General features: G+C 40.6%; 1 protein-coding gene across 1 annotated transcript in view; it reads right to left on the minus strand.

Annotated features, from left to right (window-relative positions):
- ZFYVE9 (zinc finger FYVE-type containing 9) overlaps positions 1–13005 on the minus strand; it is a 55855-nt gene extending 42850 nt beyond the window's left edge. Inside the window, exon 1 of the mRNA XM_033066867.2 lies at positions 12911–13005. The gene's annotated coding sequence lies outside the window, so the exon portion shown is untranslated. The remainder of the gene's footprint in view (positions 1–12910) is intronic.
- Positions 13006–13269: the final 264 nt, after the last annotated feature.

Genomic DNA, 13269 nt, shown 5'->3' on the forward strand with positions numbered 1-13269 from the left:
AATATAACCCAGTGATTATTAGGTTTTCTCTGAATCCCACACACTGCTAAAAAAGGGTTCCATCACACTTGTAAAAAATACATACATTTCCAGCAAAAAAATTATGGGCCCACTGAGACCTAAGGTCACAGGCTCAGTGTCCCTGCTGCCCCACTTTGCTACTTGGAGCATTTTGGTTCCTTATCTCTTCTGCTGGTGGTTGGCTGAACTCCTCTGTCTCCTGCCCTACAGTGGTGTCACTCAGGTGCTGCTTTGGTTGTACCCTACATGTCTGATTTCCCTCAGGAGCTCCAAGAAGGCGACTACCAATTACTGCAAAAGCAAAACAGAAATTGGAGAGAAATTTGACAAGCAGAGACGTGCTCAGAATAAAGAAAGGATGAAGAATAGAAGAAAAGAAATCTAAAAATACAGAATTAGAAATATCTTCCACAAAAAAGAATGTAAAAAAATGTTTACAACATTAAATTAAAGTAATCTGAACTAGCAGAAACTGGAATAGCTTATAATAAATGGAAAGAGACTGAAAAAGAAGCAATTTTGATACTATGGTAAAAAATGCAAAAAATGCTCAAACATGAGGAGATGCTAAAAAATGCTTCCATCTATTGGCAAAGATCCAACTCTTAACTACACTACAGATCCTCTATAATGTGCTACCAGTGAGAAGATGTCTTTGAGTAGGCAGGGAGACATTTGCAGCCATTTTAAGGCACTTTATTATTGCTAGATTAGTTGAACTAGGCATTATCTTAAATGCAAATCCAGATTTCAACACTGGTATCTTCACTTCCTACCTTGTCTACACTCTGGAAGTATCAGATGGAGATTCAGAGACTACAGACAAGGGATGTGTTCAGGCCCCAACTCTGCAAGAAAATACAAACTAGAACAAGAAACACCATAGCAGGGGGTTACATTACCAGGAAATCAGTGTACTTCAACAAGGTGGGAAACAGGTGGAAAGCTTCAGGACACACATCAGGAACGTAAAATTAATTATTTTATCTGATCAAGCAATCTGGAAGCTAAACCTTCACAAATGGAAAAGAGAGTTCTTCATTCAAATGTAATGCTTGGAATAATGGTGGTTTACCACATGCCCAACAATTTTGTCCCCAAGCATGGAATTCTTTCTGCCTAGCACATGCCAAATGAAGGGAAGTGCAGGCATTACAAAGCGTTTGTGACACAGCAGCAGCAATATCTGTCACACACCTGAAAATGCCTGCAATGCAAGGACTTCAGATTAGGCCCCAAATTAAGCATTCCAAAATTAAGTGTTCAATTAATAAATTAAAGTAGTAGTCACTCAATGCAACCAGGAAAAAAATTGTTTTCAAAATTCTAAGTTACTAAAGAAAACACAGCAAATGACAACCGATTTTCTTTTAAATACATGGTCTATACCACAGAAAAAAAATCCAATTAAAACTCACCATCAACCCATTTAGTAAGAAATACTAAATACAGCAGCAAAAATGAAATGTAGCAAATACAAAGAAGACACAGTTGCTGCTAAACCTTTCCCTGCACCAAAGGCTCAAGATGACCAAGCATCCTTCAGCTTACTTTCCATAATTTGCTCATGTTCCTACTCCTCAATGTAAATGTACCCAAGAGCAGGCTGGGCATGGCAGACTATTTCTGTGCAACACAACACTTTGTACCAGCTCACTACCCATGAATGCTGACAAAAGATAAATTATTGCAATGTTGCACTGGATTGTCTTTTTTTCCAATCAAGTGAACAAACAGAAGTGGACAATGCTTTAAGCAGAACAGTCTCTCTAATTATTTCACCAATATTTGCATCTTTTCCCTTGACTCTGCCCCATGCCATTTTAAAGCCATTACTTCCACTTTTGTCTCCAGCCAAGTTTCCATAAGGAGACATTCACACATGCCTGAGCAGCAGTAAGGCAGGCAAAAGAGCAGCGACTTCAAAGCAGCATTATAGGAAGTATCACAGTCAAAAGTAAGGAGAGACAAGACAAACTACAGCAGCATTATCAACCTTTGTGCTCCAGAAAATAAAAGCAGCTCAACTGAAAAGGACACCTGCTTTATAACCATTTACAGTAGAAATAAAATTCCACTTCCTACCCTTTCTTTACTATTTCAAGGAGAAAGCAATTGATTTGTTTTCCTGACACAAAGGCCAGCCTTGCCAAGCAGCCTCAGCCTGCTGCAGGGGCCGGGTCTCAGCACCTGGAGACAGGAACCAGCTCCTGCTTATGTAACTGCTTGTGATGCCTGGAAAAGGATCCAGCCCTGCTCTGGGGAAGAACAAATAGATAGGTTTACACCACAGTGCTGCCTTCCACGCAAGTTTTTCCAGAGGAATACAGCTGGGGAAAAAATAAAAAAATAAAAAAAAGAGAAAAATCCTTTCCTGAGCTTACTCATATGCTCGTAGAGGTCATTTCAAAATGTGGTTGTTTATGTATCTAATGTTCTGTAACACTTTGTTTCATGCAACTTCCAATTTTAAAATACTGTAAACCACAAAAAGCTAATGCACAGTGCATTAAACATAAATTTAATACGAAATCATGTTTCTTAATTTGTGCATGGGTTCCAAGTAATGTCATCAATGTAATAACATAGGGGGTTTTTTTTAATTAATCCATTTAACATAGTGATCTGAAGCTGTTATTTCTCTTTATTCAAATACAAACTAAACATATAGAACAAGTAGGTTTATGGGATGTTTTTTATGTTTCAGTATTTGAGAAGGTTCTGACTCTGATGTTTAAAACATTTGAAGAATAAAATTATTTAAAGCTGCACACTCTATCCCAGAGTGGATTAATGCTAATACTTTATTAATTTTTCTTACTTCCAGTATAGGGTAGAAACAAGAAAAAACCCAAATAGCCCCAATATTGTTTCAGATCTTTCTTAGACTTGGACAACAAGGGAAGAACTGACTGAAGTCCCCTAGAATCTCTAATCAAAAGCCTACAACTCCTAAGGAATTGTCATTTTCATAAAGCTCACAGGGGCTGACACTGAGTGCCAGTGAGCAAAAGCTGATAATAAAACCCAGAACTGCCACACAATCAGAATGGGACAGATCAAAAGGACAATGGGCAAGAAGGAAAACTGCTTTGCTACCATTTACCAGCCCATCAATTCCGAGCTGTACCCACCGGGGAGAGAAGCTGCTGGAAGCAACACAATTTATACACTCAGCTGTTCTTTAGAGAATGGACCATCCAAAGGCAAAAACTTTCAAAGACCACTGGAGCAGCCAGGCAGCTACTAACACCACCTTCATCCACAGGCTCTGTCCCCAACCCTCCTGTGGTCATCTCTGATACCTGTGTCACACAACTGTCTTCTAAATTCTGATGTAACTTTTAAAGAAATATCATAATTATAGACACCAGTTACTATTTCTCAAATCCTCAGTTATGTAAAGCTGGATTACCATACATCTCTGAAATAAATATGGATTTTTATCTCATACTTTCTTCTCCCTGCAATTATTTCTATAGGTAACTTAATTCCCATTTTGTGTAGACCTTTATACTGGTATCACACCAAACACATTATAAAACACTCTTGTCAAGTGTAGCAAAGTTCCCTCCCACGTCTGTGATCATGATCTAACATCACTGCTGATGCTCACAGTGCATTATGTCTTAAGTCATCTGTAACTAGTAACTCACTCGATACAACTCAATAATCCATGGCAACAGTGCGTACTGAAACTGCTATTTCTGAGCATGCATCTCATCTGTGCTGAGGGCCATTAACATGCTTGTAACAGCACTGAAGGGACTGAGCACCAACCACCAGAAACAGGCAGTGACTTGCATTTAGTGCACTTTTCACTGATATACTGTGATATACTGAGGCAATCAGGATATCCACCTGAAATTTATCTTGGTTTCCAGGAAGTTTTAGTTATAACACTACATACTGATACAGAATTCTGTATCTCTGTTAGCAGTCACAGGAAATAAAGACTTAACAGACAAAACCCAAAAACATTTGACAGCCTTCCTTATTAATGAGTTATGAGTATTAATACAGTTATCAGAAAACTTACAGAGTTCTAGGAACTCCCAAATTCTTCTAAACTCAGATGAAACATTACTCAGACAGATCAAAACTGAGAAACTTTGGCCACTTCCTTTGTCCACTGACAGGGTGGTTGATTCTGCTCAGCCAGGAATCCCCACCTCTTTACCCCTCTTTCTTAGCCTGTAGCATGCTCCTGTTTTCTTCATCTGCAGGGCTCCTCTTCCCCTCTCACATTCCTTCCCCATTCACTTCTTCCTGCATCTGTTTGCCTTCTCCCTACCCAAGCTTTCTTCTTTCTCTGACAAAAAAACCCCATGAGAAACCTCATGTTCCAACATAACTGCTCATTACTGGTATAAACATATTTGTAAATAACCTTTTTAACCACAGGAGTGGTTAAATAACAGTGGGAGCAAACCCAACAGCAATGGTGGCACATTCACTTTGCAAACAGAAATGGAAGTCTTTAGAGAGTTGGCCATCAAAAAAGCAAAAAAAACCCCACATGGCTAAAATAACAGCCATATCCTAAGACACTGTCCTAACTGCCAACCTGCCTCCTGGTCCTTACTGACCATCATTAAGCTCCTTCACAAATTCATTTAAACCCCCAGCCTTGCAGCTTGAAATGCATTTTCTGACATACACAGCGGGTAATCAGCATCTAGGACCACGTCCCTCAAGCACCTCAGTATTTGAAACCTCTAGTGAAGACAAGTTTTGTTAACTACATAGGAGGCACTACTACATGGCTCCTCAAATTAGAAGGTACAATTACATTTAAAAGCCATCTGTACAGAAATGAAGCTTAATGAAAAAAAAAAATATAGCCACAAGGGGTAATTATTAAGGGAACAAATCTACTGCATATATACACTTATCTATTGCCCATGAGTCTCAAGAAACAATTTCTAATTTGCACTATAATAAGCTCCACATTCATTCTACATGAGTATACAAAAAGAAAATCCATGAGTAAATTCCAGAGATGGCTTAGAATGCATTTTACAGGTGGTTTGCTAAGTGAAACCAAGGTAAATACAATATAGAAGCTATTAAGCCAGTACACCAATACAATTACTTGAAAGCAGAAAAGCACACAGGTGGACTGATGCTTAAGTAACAACCTTTTAAAGTTACATTTATAAAAGAGTCAAGAAAGAACTGTGAAACCCATGAAATATGCTGGGGTTTTATGCAGCCTTCATCATTTATACAAAAACACAGTATGAAATGACTACAATCAATGCAATTTGGTGTTTCAGCTAAGAGGTTGTTTCAATATATATGCCATTTAAAGTAATCTGTTAATAATATAACCTAAGAAGTGGGCTTTGGATGTACTTTCAAGTTCACCAAATAAGAGACCATTAAATACTCATTTTGAATTAACCAACACAGCATTTACAATGTACCTTTCTAACACAGTGACAATCACCATGCCCTGCTGGACTATCAGTGTGGCTGGGCAAACAGAACCAGCAGCTGTATACTGGAGTAAAAAGCCCAAAAAGGGTGTAAATCAGATACCTGTGCCTTTCTCTATAAAACACAAGCCTCAGAAGCAAGTTATTTCCAAGCCATAGGATGTATTTCTACAGTATCACAGAAAAATGTGCAATTTCAAAAACTGTGAGATAAATGAAAAAAAAAATCACAGACAAAGAAGGAACCTTCCTCTTACATTACATCAATTCATATTAAATGTTCATTTAGCTGCATTACAGTGCAGATAGGGAATTAAACATTATATTGGACAGATTGGTTTGCTGGGTGTATTTTAACCATGTAATTTTTGTGTCTCCTCCAGCCTACAAAGAAAACTCAGCATTCACAGACTCAGCAACATGAACAAGAGGACTTACACACTGGTTATGTATTCAGATGCTGCCATTTCTCATGTGTTGTATCTTTAATCTCTTACAGCAAATAAGATTATGGGATTATATTGTTAATTTATTTTCTTTATGCTCATATTTTAATATATATCTATCTGTCATGAAAATGTGTATCTACACAGTAAAAACAAATCCAAGTGACTGCCCTCCAAGGGAAAAGCAAACTGCTCTACGTATTTTGGCAGCAACCTGCTGGGCAATCAATACCCACACAGCTCTGGAAAAAATCCTCAGAATTATGGTGTTATGTGAGAAAGATGGGATCAATGCAGAGAGGGAAGGAAGGGAAGAGATACTGTGGGGCAAAAAGGATTTACATCTACAGAAAAACAATATTCTTTCATTCCACAGATGGTGGAACAAAATGCTTACTAATATAGTATCTTCAAGGATTTGGATACATATAACATCAGATAAGATTTATACTATAATAAACTCATTCAAAACATCTTCCAACTTGAAACAAAACATATTTCTCTCCATCTCCAGATTATAGAACAAATTCCCTGCTACTTACAAAATCTTTCACAAAATCTAAAGAATTATGGGTGGAAAGTAAGTCATGGCCATCAGAAACGAATCTGGAACAGATTTCCAGTGTTTCAGCTCCTTTATTACTGGTTCCAGCACACTGCACTGACTCAATCCAAGAATCACTGAACTCTTTAGAGCACCAGGTTAATTAAGCCCAGCTCTCTGTCCTCAGTATTGGATGGTGTCAGACAACAAGCTCCTTGGATCTGCGATGCACTGGACAGACAGGTCAGCACTATCCCTATGCAGAAGTTGGTGGGAGTGACACACAAGATGAACTTTTCTTTCATAGCACCCTTATTTAAGAATCACCAGCACAGTTATCCACCTCTCTTCTGCAATAAACCACAGCAGCCCACTTGCCTTTGCCTCTCTACAACACCTGCAGAAAAACCAAATTGCACCTCTTCACTCACTGCACTTCCAGACCTGGCAGAGAAACAAGATTAATTTCATTTGGTTTAAATTGATATGCAAAGCTAGGAGCTGCAGAACTTGAAGTGGGAATACAAATTTAATTCTGCCAGGCACCTTTAGCAGATGACTGAGGCATGGTTTACCTTCACCCCCACACTCATCACCAAAGTGCACCTCAGAGATATTGAATGTGTGGCACACCCAAGATCAGAATGAGGTCTGTGCACAACACACACCAGAGGAATCCACATCCTCAGAAACCAGGACCTGTATTTTACTATTATTGACAACAGTCTTCAACCTTCCTCTTAAAATCTAACAATTCAAAACATGAGAGAAGGGAAAAAAAAATAAGTTGTTGAAGAAGGAAACAGAGGAGATAATTTTATTGGCTGGGTTAAAAGAAATGCAAGAGAAGCACAGTAAGCAATAACTGAGAAACAAAACACAGGTCTGAAAATATCTACAATTTTTGTCATGTAGCATCTTAAAAACTTCCAATTATCTGACTGGCCAACTGGTTAAGCAATAAATTTCATGCATAGTCATGTATTTGCCAATTTTTCTTTAATTTATAGTAACGACATAGACCATAAAATCATCGTTTCCAATGTCTTGGTCTTTATTTTAGTGTTCCTAAGTCAATCTTCCACCTCACACTCAGAGTGCAAACAGGTAAGACAACATGTGCACTGAGTTCAAAGCAGAGTTTTGACACAACAAAACTGAACCTGGAAACAAGAAAAGCTCCCCTAATAGTCAGTGTCATTCACAGATAAAGAAGGTATTATGTGATTTTGAAAGCTCTTTGATCTTCTTCTTTCACTGAACATTTACCAACTTCTTTTAAGTGCATCACACTACTTTTTGGAAAAAAGTACCACTGTATGTTCTTCCATTGAGAATCATGAATCTGCTAAAGTATTTCACCCATATTACTTCCCTAAATAAAATTATAAACTTGGAGTGAAATAGAAATGTTGTACCCAAAACATGTATAAAGTTTGAGCTCCATTATTTATTAGAAAAGGTTCCAGTATATTGTAGAAGTCAATGAAAATTTTCCAATTACAGTATTTTTTAAAGCTGCAAGAATCCAGAAGGCTGTTAAGTACTACTAGAGCAGCTAGAGCTCTTCTGTAATTGATAGAGCACACATGAATCTCTGACCCAAGGATGGCCTAATTTCAATTTATCACCTGATAGGAAATGTCCTCTGGATTCTTTGTACACTAGGAAGAGAAATTATAAGTTCCTCTCAGCTACCATTTTACTTACAAAAAAAAATCCTCTTCTGCAAAATTGCAGTACAATAAGGAAAATTCTGAAACACTACCAGTCAGCATGGTAATAATTTGGTATATAGCCTTTCTTTTCTAGCTCTTAACTGGACAAGGGATCTTCTCAGCTCAAGCAAGGTACAAAGCACTTCAGGCATCTTTGATCGTGCCCAATTCCTCTAATGAAGAATAGCAGGGAAACAGCCCTAAAATAGCTATCAAACTGAATTCTATAACATTTTCCCACACAGAAAGTAGCAGTAGAAGAAACACTTCTTCCATGTTTTTGTATGTACTTTGTGTACACGGGTGCTTTTTTGTAACTACTGCAAGCATCAGTTCAGCTCAAGTCAGACCAAAAACCAGGAAGATACCAGCAAAGGCACATTTACTGCATTGCTTTACATCCAAAACCATCCCCTACACGGGGTTCAGGAGCACTGGCTAAAGCACCAGCTGATGCCTCAAGCCTCCATGGAAAAGCTTTCCACCTCTGGCACTATGCTGGAGCCAAACTGCAACAGAAATCCAACAAAACAGCGCTTGAAAAAATTGTGATCAGGCAGTACCATTTCCAAATGCAAAGCCCTACTCAACTCCACTATGCCATCAAGCTCTTAAAAACAAAAGTTCATCAAGCTTCCTGTGGATATTAAAAGGGGAAGGGGAAGAAGTATAGGAAACAAGCAGCATGCAATAAAATTCTTGACAGACAAACCTAGAGAATCCCAGCAGAACTTACTGGAATGTTTCCGCACCTTCACTGTATTCCCCTAAGCAACTGATACAAATATCCCACTGATTCACACATGGGTTTGTAACTTCATTTGCCATCAAAATATCAGAGGTGTAGCATTAACAATATTAACACACATAGCAAGCAAGACAAAAGATATTTATATATTCTATATAGAACAGAGAGACAAGACACAGAGAGGCATAGCTATTAGCATTATCTGCAAGTAATTCCATATGAAAGCTGATCATTTCTACTCAAGAAACATAGAGACAAACAAAAAAACAATGCAAGTGGAAATCCAGCACTCAAGTCCACGTTTTCCTTTGCTCAGTGTACACTGGGGACAAAACCTGTGAAAAGTTCAATATATCAACACCAAAACTTCAAAGCATAACACACGGCCACACTGCTGCATATTGACATTTCCAAATGATCAAATTTCACGTGAAAACAAAACAATGTTGAAGTTTCCTAAAGCACTCTTTTCCCTGGCCTTCATAACTAACACTCTTGCCTTAGTTTATCCTCAGACTGAAGATATCACACAAGCTCTTCAGAGAGCACTCCAGCTCCACACTTCCTAAACACACAGCACCTACAGGTTGTAACTCCACACCTGTTTTTCACATAGTTTATCACCTTTTTTTTTTTCTTTTTTGCCTTTTTTTTTTTTAACTGTAACAGAACTATGTCTGTGCAGATCTCAGCTGACTGGACTTGCTGCTTTACATTCCCTCTCCCTTGAGCAGATCTGGCTGAAAGAATAGGGAAGGAGTAATTTACCCTCTGTGGACACACTGAAGTTCCTGGCCATGCACTGCTTGCCTTCAACCTGTTTTTAAATTAATTAGATTTCTCTAGTAACTACCTTTAAAATCGTTTAAGTGACACTTTATGGATTTCCTCTGCCACTCATGTTAAGCCTATTTGATGCTGATATACTACTTGGAGGGCTGTTATTTCTGAAAAAGAAATAACCAGTATTAGCCATCTCTGCTTGTCTCTTGCAGTAATACAATTACTGATGGAATAATCCAGTAATAAACCAGACTGGAATTATTCAGTGAAAGAATACATATAAATTCACCTTAAAAGTATTTTTCCTGTTCTACCTGTGTGCTATGGCAGCCTGAATAGCAGCTAAAGTGAAACTCAGCCAAACAAATAGTAAGTAGGAATGTACTTAACTTGTATGTAAAAATAAAATTATTTATAGAGATAAGACAAATAACTATTCTTTACATATAAATTATATTTGTTTGCATTATGATAAAGGTCAATTACTTTTATCACAGATTTTTCAGTGTGCTATTTTTTATAACTATATATAGTATGCTTTGTTCTAGCCATTATAGTCCAAAAAGTTATATATATATATCCTGAATTCTATTTTTCCTGAATTCCAATTCAAGTAAAAACTACTATGTCAATGAAGGATCCTTGATATATATTTTATATCTTCCTATCCATCTGCATTAATTGACACAATTTTCCCAGTATTACAAGATACAGCCAACACTTCTAGCTAATAGAGAAGCAAAAGCTGTCTCTATCAGCTAAACCTTAATACTTTCAGTTACTTTCAGCCATTTACTTTTGACTTTCTATTGCTTATCAACAGAAAAAGCTTTGTCACTTACAGCACCATTGTACCTTTCTCAATGCTTCAGAGAAATAACAGGAGGGAAAACCAAGCATATTAGTTCACATTTCTGTCCATTTAAAAGTCCAAGTCTCCTAAAGAATCACAAATAGAACCATAAACAGGCCACCTTTCAATTTCTTTAATCTCAATCACATTACAAAAATAAACATTAGCCTTTATATAACACTTTCAAAGAAGCCTGTGATTATACTGGCGTCTTACAACAGTGCTCTGGAAAAGATCACAGATTCACCAGCACACAGACTAACTGTGCACTGAAACTATCATTCCTCAACTGATTTTTGGTTAAGAAAATCATTTTTATTGGGAAGATTCTCACCCCAGTATATAAAAACATTTTTCTGATTAACAAAACAGGAACACACAACTTCTTCCCAAAACCTCTTTTTGGCCAATTTGTATTCAAAAGCAAAAGGCCACTCTAATACTTTAGCAAAGTAATTTCCAGGTAATTTTCTATAGATAGCCTGTAAATTGAAAAACAAGCAAGCTGTTTTCTGCCAAAGCTGGCACAGCAAGTGGACAGAGTACAAGAGATATTAAAAGCTTATCATTCTTTGGCCACAAGTTTTAATACTGCATCTTTGTTCAGTCTCTACCTTTGTTCCCTGAGACAATCACAGCCAGACTTTATGCCAAGCTAAAAAAACTGTATTTCATCTCAGCCTTAGCCCCAGGCCTCAGATCCTGCAATGAGTGTGTGTTTGAAAGTATTTAATCCCCAGCCTCGTAACTGACTCAAAGCTAACACACAAAAATAACACCCAACACCAGGAGTCAGCAGGGCAGTTCTGGGGTGGGTTTCTTCCTTTCTCACACACTAAAGGAGGCACCATAAAGCAGTGCAAATAAATCACAGTGTGTCAGAACACTGTAACTTCTTCAGGGCTGACCAGGGCTCCAATTAGAGAAGGAGGCTTGTTTGAAATTTTAGACCCTTCTTCAGCTTCCATTTCAGATTCCCCAAACCTCTGAAGAGTTTTTTAAATTTGTCTCTCTTGGGTCAAGGAGACTGTTCTCATTTTGCATCACATGCTGTAACTTTATAAAAAGAAGCACACGGAGAGTTCAGGCAGTAACAAAGGATTTGGATGTTTGAACCACTGAAGGTGTATTCTAAAATCTGGATTTGTTCCATGCAGTCAAAACTTACTTGGTAGTAGAAGTTAATTACAATGTTTTAAAGCCTTGCCTAATCTGTTAAATGCTGCCCAAAGAAAATAAAAGGTTTTATTCAGTTAGAGCATCTCTTTTATTATTGCTATTTTATTTATTTTTACACAGCTCCTCCTGGTTGGGTTCAGTCTGGACCCAAAAACTGAGGGCAGTGTTATTCAGAAATTCTATTCTGAGACAACCACACTTAATAAGAAGACTGATAGAATTAAGTTAACTTTTAATATCTGAACTGAATTAAAATATGTGTTAAAAAATGACACCCTCTGAAAAACCTCTGTCATAAAATAATAAGGGATATCCTGTCTATTAATAAAGAAGATCATTAACACGAAAACATCAATTTCTATATTCTATTTGTTTCCCTGTCTGGTTAAGAAGATAAAAACATTTCTTGAGCCATGCTCTGCCATAGGCACCTATTTAACCATAACATTTATGAGCAAGAAACTAGTCCACCTCTGCAAAAAGTCAGACATGTCAAGAGTGCCAGTTATTCTTAGAGTGAGACATGACCACAATTTCACGTAATTAGAGATGTTATAAAACGCATCCCGCCCGCTCTCCCCATCCCCCTCCACCACTACCACCATTGCAGGAGTGACTTGTTACACATCGCGATGAGCAAGTAACACTCCCTGCCCGGGGAGAGAGCGGAGATCGGGCCATAAAAAGGGCACGAGATGCGAGCAGGATCCTCCCCCGGCCGGGCCGGCAGCCGCGGCTGCCCGGGCACAACCTCGCCCTGCCCCGCGCCGGCACCCGCGGCGTCCCGGGGGGAGCAGCGGCTCCTGCCCCATCCCCAGGATCGCCGCCGCGGCGAGAAAGGTGCCCCGGGCGAGCGGGTCACCCAGCCCGGACACCCGGGGACGGAGGGAGAACGGCGGGGAGGGGGCTCGGAGAACCACGGCGGCCACCGGGGAGGGCTGCGGGGCGAGCGCTGCCTCCCCGCTGGTGTGCGCGGAACACAAGGGCGGCGGGGCCGGGGGGCGCCCGGAGCGGGCAGGCCCAGGGCGCTGTCGGCGATACGGCGGCTCCAGCGAGGCGCCGGAGCCCTCGCCGCCCGCCCGCCCGCGGGGCCTCGCTGCGGGCGGCAGGGGCCTGGGGAGCGGGGCACCCCGGCCTGCCGGGCCCGCGGGCGGCGCGCCGGACGCCGCTCACTCACCTCGGGAGGCAGCAGGCGCCGCCGGGTCTGCATGGCGAGGGGGATCCCCCGGGTCCGCCCCGGGAGCGCTGGGGGCCGGCGCGCCCTCGCCGCCGCCAGCCGGGCTCGCTCGCTGCCTCCGCGGCCAAGGCCGCCGCAGCGCCCGGCAGCAGCGCCCCCTTCCCGGCCCCGGTGGCAGCGCACGGCACTGCGGCACCGCCGGGGAGGCGGCGCGGAGCTGCCGCGCCCCCGCCCCGCGGTCCGCGCCGGTACCCCCGCACCGGGCCCCGGGGTCCGCAGCGGCACCCCCTGCACCGGGCGGCCGGCGGGATCCGCCGAGCCCGCGGCCACACACACACAGAGCCGGGGGGCGGCACCGG

Source organism: Catharus ustulatus, chromosome 9, assembly GCF_009819885.2.
Source record: "Catharus ustulatus isolate bCatUst1 chromosome 9, bCatUst1.pri.v2, whole genome shotgun sequence".
NCBI lineage: Eukaryota > Metazoa > Chordata > Aves > Passeriformes > Turdidae > Catharus > Catharus ustulatus.